The following is an 8,948-nucleotide window of genomic DNA, read 5'->3' as shown; positions in this document are numbered from 1 at the left end:
CAATCTTGTGATGGATACAGCGATATATATATATATATATATATATATATATATATATATATATATATATATATATATATATATATATATATATATATATATATATATTTGTGTGTGTGTGTGAGTGTGTGTGTGTGTGTGTGCATACATACATTTACTTATAATATTTTAAACATTCCAAGAACAGAAGAATTTGTCTTGGATAGATTTGTTGAGCATAGTCTAATTTGCTATACAGAGTATAGGGATCTATATTGTTCGCAAAGTAAATATAATGAAAAAAGCCTAACTGAACGTCATTCTTGCATCGGAAAATTTATTTTACAATTATTGAAAATGTAAGTGTAGGAACAAGAAAATAAAAAATGCATTCTGGAAATTTAGTAATTCGTTATTAATAATGCATGAATACGTGAGAAGAGTAAAAGTTGATATCGTTAAAGTTAAAAGTCAATATGTGCAGAACAATGAGATACGTTAGAAAAGATTCCTCCTGTGGGATCTTAAACTTCTAATAAAAAGAGGATATTTTCTTAAAACGAGTGAATAATACATATATTTCATCGAATAGGTGAAAACCTCAGTATTCAGAATACTTAAGTTTTTCACCCACTCGTAGCAAACAAATTTTCTTTTTATTTTATGCTCAGATGTATTGGCTAGCAATGTGTAAAACAGTCAAATAAATAGATATCTTACTGGATGCAGAGCGATATCAGCAGTCTACCGTTGATGTTTTGCTATATTTGGTGTAAAATACTCATCCTTCCTAATTCAAAGTAAAACCGCACATAAAAAACAACATTTGTACTTTGTTGGACTTGAACTCGGTTCGTTTCCAACGGGAATCCACCATACTTACCAATAGATGCGTCTAAGAACTTAGTTTTGGTCAAAACGTTATCAGTGTGTATTGTCGGGCAGTGAGGATGTTTTGATATTATTTCATTCCAATGAAATATCAAGATTATTTCCTTCAGAAAAGCCAGTAATTCAGGGTCTAGATTACAATAAATTTACACCCTTTCTTTGAAGAGCTTCTATTAGAAATTAGATGAAGAATAATTGTATATACTTCTTTAAGAAATGAATCTCAGTCTAGTCAAGAAAATCAATTAAAGCTGATATAAGCGATGTAATGGAGAGAAAAGTTTAAATACATTGTGAAAAACTAGGCAGAAGACAACGAGATGGAAGTTATTATGAAGATATAGATAGACGGAGTGAAGGGTTGGGATAGAGCTATATCGATTGTAGGAGACCACGTGACCAAACATATATAAATTTAGAAAATATCAGTTATATTAGTGTCTTAATGATACCACCTTTTAAAAGCAATGGATTTTTAACAGACAATCTGAAAGAAACTTGGCATCAGGCGAAATTGTTCTATATGAATTTAAATAGAAACTACGGGAAGCTAAATTATGTCGATCGTGGAGTGATACTTAATAATAATATTGAAGAAAGAAAGGTAGTTCGGATTGGAAATGGAACAGGTAGTAAAGGAAATATTGTGCTACATATAAACGTAACTGGTGTTTTACCGAGTTTGCTGACCAAGGTGTAAAATCTCAACACACTTAGAACATAGTACAACTCTTAAATATCCATCTAAACTTGGGGAAAATAATTAACTTGCTAATCCAGATGGCCAATTAAGAGTTTAATGTTGTTTTTTTTCTTTCTGAGTTTATCGTAGTATAAACTTTCAGTTGCCGAATCGATTAGGAAATAACGCCTGAAAGGCGTTATGTAAAATATACGAGTCGGCAGCTAGGGAAAGGATGTGTTGTTTTGTTGGACATGCAAATGACTCTTGTATTCGATGTTATTATGGTAGAGTTCAATGTGACTTCACCTATTCATCATTGGTCAGACTCGTGAATAACTAACTTTTATGTCAATAAATCTGTTTACGAATGAAATTAAGACTATCGGTAATTGGTTATAGTAATGGGCCCCATGAGGAAAATGAAGTAAGACATCAACATTGACAGTTACGATAGGAGAATGGTGGGGTATTTCTGCGATCCACCCACCCCAAATCGTAACCATCAGGGTTGGCGTCCTACATTGTATGGCTATGGATCCAGTTGTTATAAAGTTATTCTTTGAATCTCCTCCTCCCGTTTTCTGTGTCTGTTTATATATAAGTCTAATTTCATTTGTAACCAGCCATAGTGAAAAACAAATATCTAGCGTATATGCAATCTTTTTTTCTCCAGATCTGTATAAAATCTAGTCAAAGAAAGAATAATATATTTTCAGAAAAATGGATGTTATCTGATTTTTTCAAAATAAATTTATTAAATTTGTCAGAATATGATATAAACCGACCAACATTTATTTATATTTCATTTTAAAGGCATGCACTGCTCATGCCTTCCTTTTGAGTATTTACATTGGTTAATTTGCACGTGATTCTATTTATAGACACTGGTATAAAGTAGTTCTCCGTGCATTTTATATACAAATAAATGCAGATCATCCTGATCACAGGGCTTCATACTGACCACTGGAATTCTTCGCAACATTTACTATTGCATTTGCAATTATGAGGTCTACGAGGTCTTTAACTCCATTTAGAAAGATAACGGTCATTTAAAGAAATGTTGTCTCTAAATTCATCATCGTCCATTACCTTCTCATCTAAATTCATCATTGTCATTTCCTTCTCATCTAAATTCATCATTGTCATTTCCTTCTCATCTAAATTCATCATTGTCATTACCTTCTCATCTAAATTCATCATCGTCCATTACCTTCTCATCTAAATTCATCATTGTCATTTCCTTCTCATCTAAATTCATCATTGTCATTACCGTCTCATCTAAATTCATCATCGTCCATTACCTTCTCATCTAAATTCATCATTGTCATTACCTTCTCATCTAAATTCATCATTGTCATTTCCTTCTCATCTAAATTCATCATTGTCATTACCTTCTCATCTAAATTCATCATCGGCATTACCTTCTCATCTAAGCAGGTTCTGAGCGATCTAACCAAACTCATTCACAAGTACTGCATGATTCGAAGTACAAAATCAAAAGAAATGTTACAGTGAAGGATTATCTCGAGTTCTAGATTAAATGTAATAATAAATTTAATTTTTATATGGTTTGAAACTTGCATGGATCAGAAAAGTGACGTCTGATGATTCAAAATAGAAAAGCGTATTTCAATTTTCAGTGTCAAGTATCAATTTCTTTTCTTTGGAACTGATTTTCTTAACTCAGCAAAACGGGATCTCGGTCCCTTGGGAAATAAATATTTGAAGCATTCATAGAAGTAACCAGATTATTGAAAATGGTCATCGCTAAATGCTTTAAAAAACACATGGTTTAATCCTTGCATTATAATAACGGAAATTTAATTATAATTCTAATACAAAGTATCCATTCCTAAATATCGTTGTATCGAAAGAAATGAACAAGTACGTAGAGTTAAAAATGACACATTGAATGGAAACAATGAACTACTAACTTTAGATGGATATATAATTTTAGCTGTCAATGTAGAGCATAACGACTGGCATCAATTATTCTTGGAAACATATAAAACAGCAAGTTCTGCAGATCTTAGATGGTTTCAGCTTACAATATTACAATATTACACAGAATCTTGACTACAATCATATTTCTCAATAGACTTAGAATTATTTGAAAAAGTAAACTCTGTTCCTCTTGTTTGTTATTTGCAGAGACAATATCTCATTTCTCGGGACGTGGACTGTCACATAAATAAGATATTTTACAAGGGATAAAATGTAAGTGATAGTTTTTAATTCATAAAAATAAAATTGATCTTTGGAATAAAAGACAAAAATCAGGCCGATAATGTAATTAATTTCATAATTGCAAAACAACAAATTTATCAGTGTAGATTTAAAGAGACAGGCCACATTTGTGTTAGTTTTATAAGGCCGCTGCCTTTAATGTTGACATTTACTAACCTCTAACTTTCCAATCCTCCCAAATGAAACAATTGTTTTAAGTCTCTCTACTACTCCCTCGTGTTGTGCATTCCGTGCAGTTTATCCATTAACGATTTTGGATCGTTTACTGCAAACGATTCAGTCTTATTAACTTTCTCTGGCATCCTTTTGTCTCTAATTATCCAACATCTATATTTTAACAAAATAGATCTAGCACCCTAAACGTTCTCTAAAACATAGGCAGTAACAACAACATAAATTCAAACAAAGATGCCATCAATGTATTGTACGTAACATCATACTGTTAAAACTACTATGCTGACAAGTTCCTTTGACAGATGTTCCTCAACTTCGTTGCCAATAATATGTCACCCCTCTTTAGGGACAATTATCTCGTTCTTGTTTCTCTCAGGTTAAGCAGAAATTGAGCCAAACATTTTGCGTGTGAAATGGCACATGGTGATGGATTAAGTAACAGCAAAAGCTGTAATTTTTGTGAAAACCTCAACTTCCAAAATTTCGTTTCAAATCATTTCATTTAAAGCTTAGAGTCATCCTTTAATGTAGCAGAGAGGGCGAACCCACCACACTTTTAAGCATAACTTTGATAAACTAACTCTGTTACAGCGCCGAAAAAATGTGATCGCGACGTGAAACCGAGATCTCTAACTTTCCGAGAGTAAGTCACTCTACGGGTTAGTTTTTTTTCTGTTTTTGTTTGTCGCATCATTCGTTTTCTAAAAAATAATATACGTGAGTTTACTACGATGATGCCTCGCTGTGGTCCACATCCGCCCTCTCTGCTGCTGTTAATATCTCAAGCGTGACAAAAAAAGATACTACTTTCATTTTTACTTATCAGAGCGGCTACTACTTTCATTTTTACTTATCGGAAAGGTCATTACGTATACAAATCTTTCTTAGTTGTCTTACACGTCAATTTATAGCCTTTTTGTTTCATATTCACGAGATAGTTCTAATCTAACTTTTTCAACTGCAGTAAATATAGGTACAAACTTCTCTAGCGTTACATCATCCACTAATGAATCATAAACCGACTGCTGAATCTGCTTGATAAACTTATAATTAGATGGCAGCGTGTATCTATCCGAGGATTTGAGTTCCTGTAAGTATTCAAAATCAGAAAGAATTTTTTCAGGATTTAATTTATCGGATAATTGTATTCCTTCATTTTTTAAATTTGTAAATGCAAAAATAATATTATTAATATTTTCATAATTCATTAGTATCTTTAAATACATATCTTTAAATAACAAAAAATAAACCGTAGCTATGATGAGCGGTTATCATTCATGAGGTTGCTTGGGCCTGTGTGTCTCCATGACGGTCCTTTTATGATATCTTTCTTGAGATTTTCTCGGCACCCTCATGATCGTTTCTTTTAGGCCAAGATTCTTTCTGAATATTTTTCTGGGTAACCTTCATGTGATTTAGAGCTTTCTGCATCATGCTACGGTTTATTTTTGGGGGGCAGCACAAATTCTTTCATAAACATTCCTCCAGCGAATTTTCTAAGCGAAATGAAATGTCAGAAAATTCAGAAGGTTATCTATGCACTTCAATTATATACACCCCCACCCCCAAGATCAAATCCCGGGGTTGGTGTAAAAACTCACACCCACCACGCGATTGGAACCTGATGGGAAGGTGTGTACGTAACTCGCCTTAGGCTTGCACCACCTACGTAATTATAAAATCGCCATTACGCACCCATCGATAATATAACTGACCTGGGGAATCGATCCATGATCGTCGGTTTCATACTCGGACGCATTACCGATTTGCCCATGGACCTCGTCAACAAATATACGATTCACAAATATTTATCACACTGAACATCTCTGATGACTCATAACATACCTGGAAAATTATCGATTGCCTGACGTTCGTGTTTTTACGTGCATTATAGCATGAGTAAACAAAAATCCTTGCAGGTCAGACTGAAGTTATATACGTACATTTATACTTTTGAACTAAATTAAAATATATCTTTCTGAACTAAATTAAAATATATCTTTCTGAACTAAATTAAAATATATCTTTCTGAACTGTCTCCTTGCTGTATTGAAGAATGGCTCTGTATAGCATGTGACAGAAAACTATCGGATCAGCGTGGAGGTAAATCAAAGTAAATACGGAGTACATGCCTCACGTAGTTATCTCCCCTAACACAAAAACTGTATCAAGGCCAATTCTATACCTTGTTCGGGGATCATGTAAATTTATCGTTATAAATCCATGCGGTGCTGATTGTGCATGACTAAATAAATTTCTAAACATGTTATAATCCATATTACCGCTCCCAGATGGACCTATTATAATCATCCTGACAGAATTTGGTAGCATTGGGTGGTGTTTGATGGATTCCCGTGTTCTCGTCGCAGAAAAATCAATTACATTCATGATCTATAATAAACAATTATGGACCTATATTGTGTGAAATGCAGGATGCGCACAACTACGGGCGAGATGACAACCATCAGAATGCAAAATAATAGACCAGCACTCACCGGCAGATGTTAGCAGTGTGGCACAAAGAAATTTAAATTTATTTCCCCCAGCGCGGTCGGAGATTGAAAAAAACAAACTCGGAGGTGACACTGCAGCAAAATTAGCCAAATTACCCGGGGCTCTATGAGCAAAGTCCCCGGGAGAAAAACATCTTCCAGGATACAACTATTGTGGGCCAGGGACTAGACTCGACATCAGGCTTAACAATCAAGATCAACCAAAACCAGGTGAGTATCCTATAAATGATATCGATCGAGCATGTCACGCTCATGATGTAGCCTACAAAAGTAAAGATCTGCAAGATATACATATCGCAAATGTGAAATTAGTTCATGCGTTAAATTCTATAAAAAATAAATCGTTCAAAGAAAAATTAGCGAATTGGTTAGTAAGATCTGCGATGAAGGGTAAGCTTGTGTTGGGTACCGGTAATTAATCAATTACTTAAATAATGGAGGCGATTTATTATTACCCAAGCGGATACTGGAGGGGCAACTCAGCGATCAGTCAACTCGCGGACGCCGCAAATGTTACTCATGCTACCGCCAAAACAGGCGATATGGCAAAAAATTATCTACCACTACCTATAAAGATCGAATACGCGCATTTTGATGTCAATGTTCCTAATGAAGTTCACCAGGCTGATATTTTATTTTTACCGCATGATACTATACGCCGTAAAGCATACAAATACACGTCAACTGTCGTTGACGTTGCAAGTAGGTATAAAGAGGCAGAGCCGCTATTGACAAAGACGGTTACAGAGATTCTATAAAAAATAAATCGTTCAAAGAAAAATTAGCGAATTGGTTAGTAAGATCTGCGATGAAGGGTAAGCTTGTGTTGGGTACCGGTAATTAATCAATTACTTAAATAATGGAGGCGATTTATTATTACCCAAGCGGATACTGGAGGGGCAACTCAGCGATCAGTCAACTCGCGGACGCCGCAAATGTTACTCATGCTACCGCCAAAACAGGCGATATGGCAAAAAATTATCTACCACTACCTATAAAGATCGAATACGCGCATTTTGATGTCAATGTTCCTAATGAAGTTCACCAGGCTGATATTTTATTTTTACCGCATGATACTATACGCCGTAAAGCATACAAATACACGTCAACTGTCGTTGACGTTGCAAGTAGGTATAAAGAGGCAGAGCCGCTATTGACAAAGACGGCTACAGAAGTTGCTTCTGCGTTTAAACGATTTTTTCAACGAGGTGGTCTACAATGGCCACAATTATTACAAGTTGATCCCGGCAAAGAATTTCAAGGTGCAGTATCAACGCTGATGAAGAAAAATAATGTCACAATACGACGAGGACATACTGCAATTCATCGTGATCAGGCAGTCGTTGAACGATTTGATCGAACTCTTTTTAAGCGCTTGTTTGGATATCAATACGCGAAAGAAATAATTCAGGATACGAGATCTCGCGAAAGGGTATCAAGATTACCAGGCGTGATAACAGCGTTAAATAATGAGATTACTCGAACAATCAACATGAAACCTATCAACGCGGTCATAAAAAAATATATACCACATCGAAAGGATTCTGTAAAGCAAAAAATACTGGGTGATTTTACCGTACGATATTTATACGAACCCGGTGAACTCGAAGGTGGTAAAAGAAGGGCGACCGATCCTATTTGGAGTATCACGACTCACAAGATATCCAGCGTAGTAAGATAAACTGGTAGACCCGCAATTTACAGGCTGGATTCAACTGCTCCTCAACTTGGGTTCACACGTGAAAAATTGCAGGTGATTCCCACGGACACACAATTACCGCCACGATCACTTATCTAGCACAGGGTGCCAGCACCTCTACGTCGATTACACCCGAGACAAGTCAGCATCACATTTTCACGTGTGTAACCACGACTGCTATTTTTTCTGTCAACGGTAAATTGTCTTGGGTGTTTATTCGAGTACTGCCACAACATTATACAATTGCAGCTGGCACAATGATTGCACTGCTGTTGTTTCAGCGTTATTATAAATTCAACATCAAGGTCAAATTCTCGATTGTTTTTTTGTCACCTCGTTTATAGCCGGCTAATTTTTTTCTTATTATGTCACTATCATCTGCCTTGATTTCGTCAACAATGACAAGATCAACGGTGACAATTCTCCGCAGCTGAGATATTTTTCTGACTCGTGATACTGCGAGATAAACTAAATTCGACCACTCCATACGATCATCAACGATCCAAACTATGGTATCATCGATAGCTAATCTTTAAGACGAGTGAATCATCATCGCATATCCTAGCGTCCATGGAGATTTGTTCATGTTTAACGCATCTTCGACAACATTAATATCAACCGCAACGATATCATTTAATACAAGATTTTGTTTCTCGGTTTGTCCTGGTATTTCAACGTCGATGTTTTGTCGCCGCGTATCCGCTGATCTATGACACAATGGTATGGGTAAATTCGGAAACTTCACTCGTTGTAACTGAAA

At 35.4% G+C, this 8,948-nt stretch overlaps 1 protein-coding gene across 3 annotated transcripts in view; it reads right to left on the bottom strand.

The window, feature by feature from the left end:
• Positions 1 to 8,948, bottom strand: part of LOC149793777 (uncharacterized) — an 84,233-nt gene that overhangs the window by 30,227 nt on the left and 45,058 nt on the right. The gene's annotated exons all lie outside the window — the stretch shown is intronic.

The sequence above is a fragment of the Sinohyriopsis cumingii genome, chromosome 8 (assembly GCF_028554795.1).
Source record: "Sinohyriopsis cumingii isolate HCF-2022 chromosome 8, ASM2855479v2, whole genome shotgun sequence".
NCBI lineage: Eukaryota > Metazoa > Mollusca > Bivalvia > Unionida > Unionidae > Sinohyriopsis > Sinohyriopsis cumingii.
Note: the sequence above shows the minus strand (reverse complement) of the source record. Positions and strands in the feature narration are given on the sequence as shown.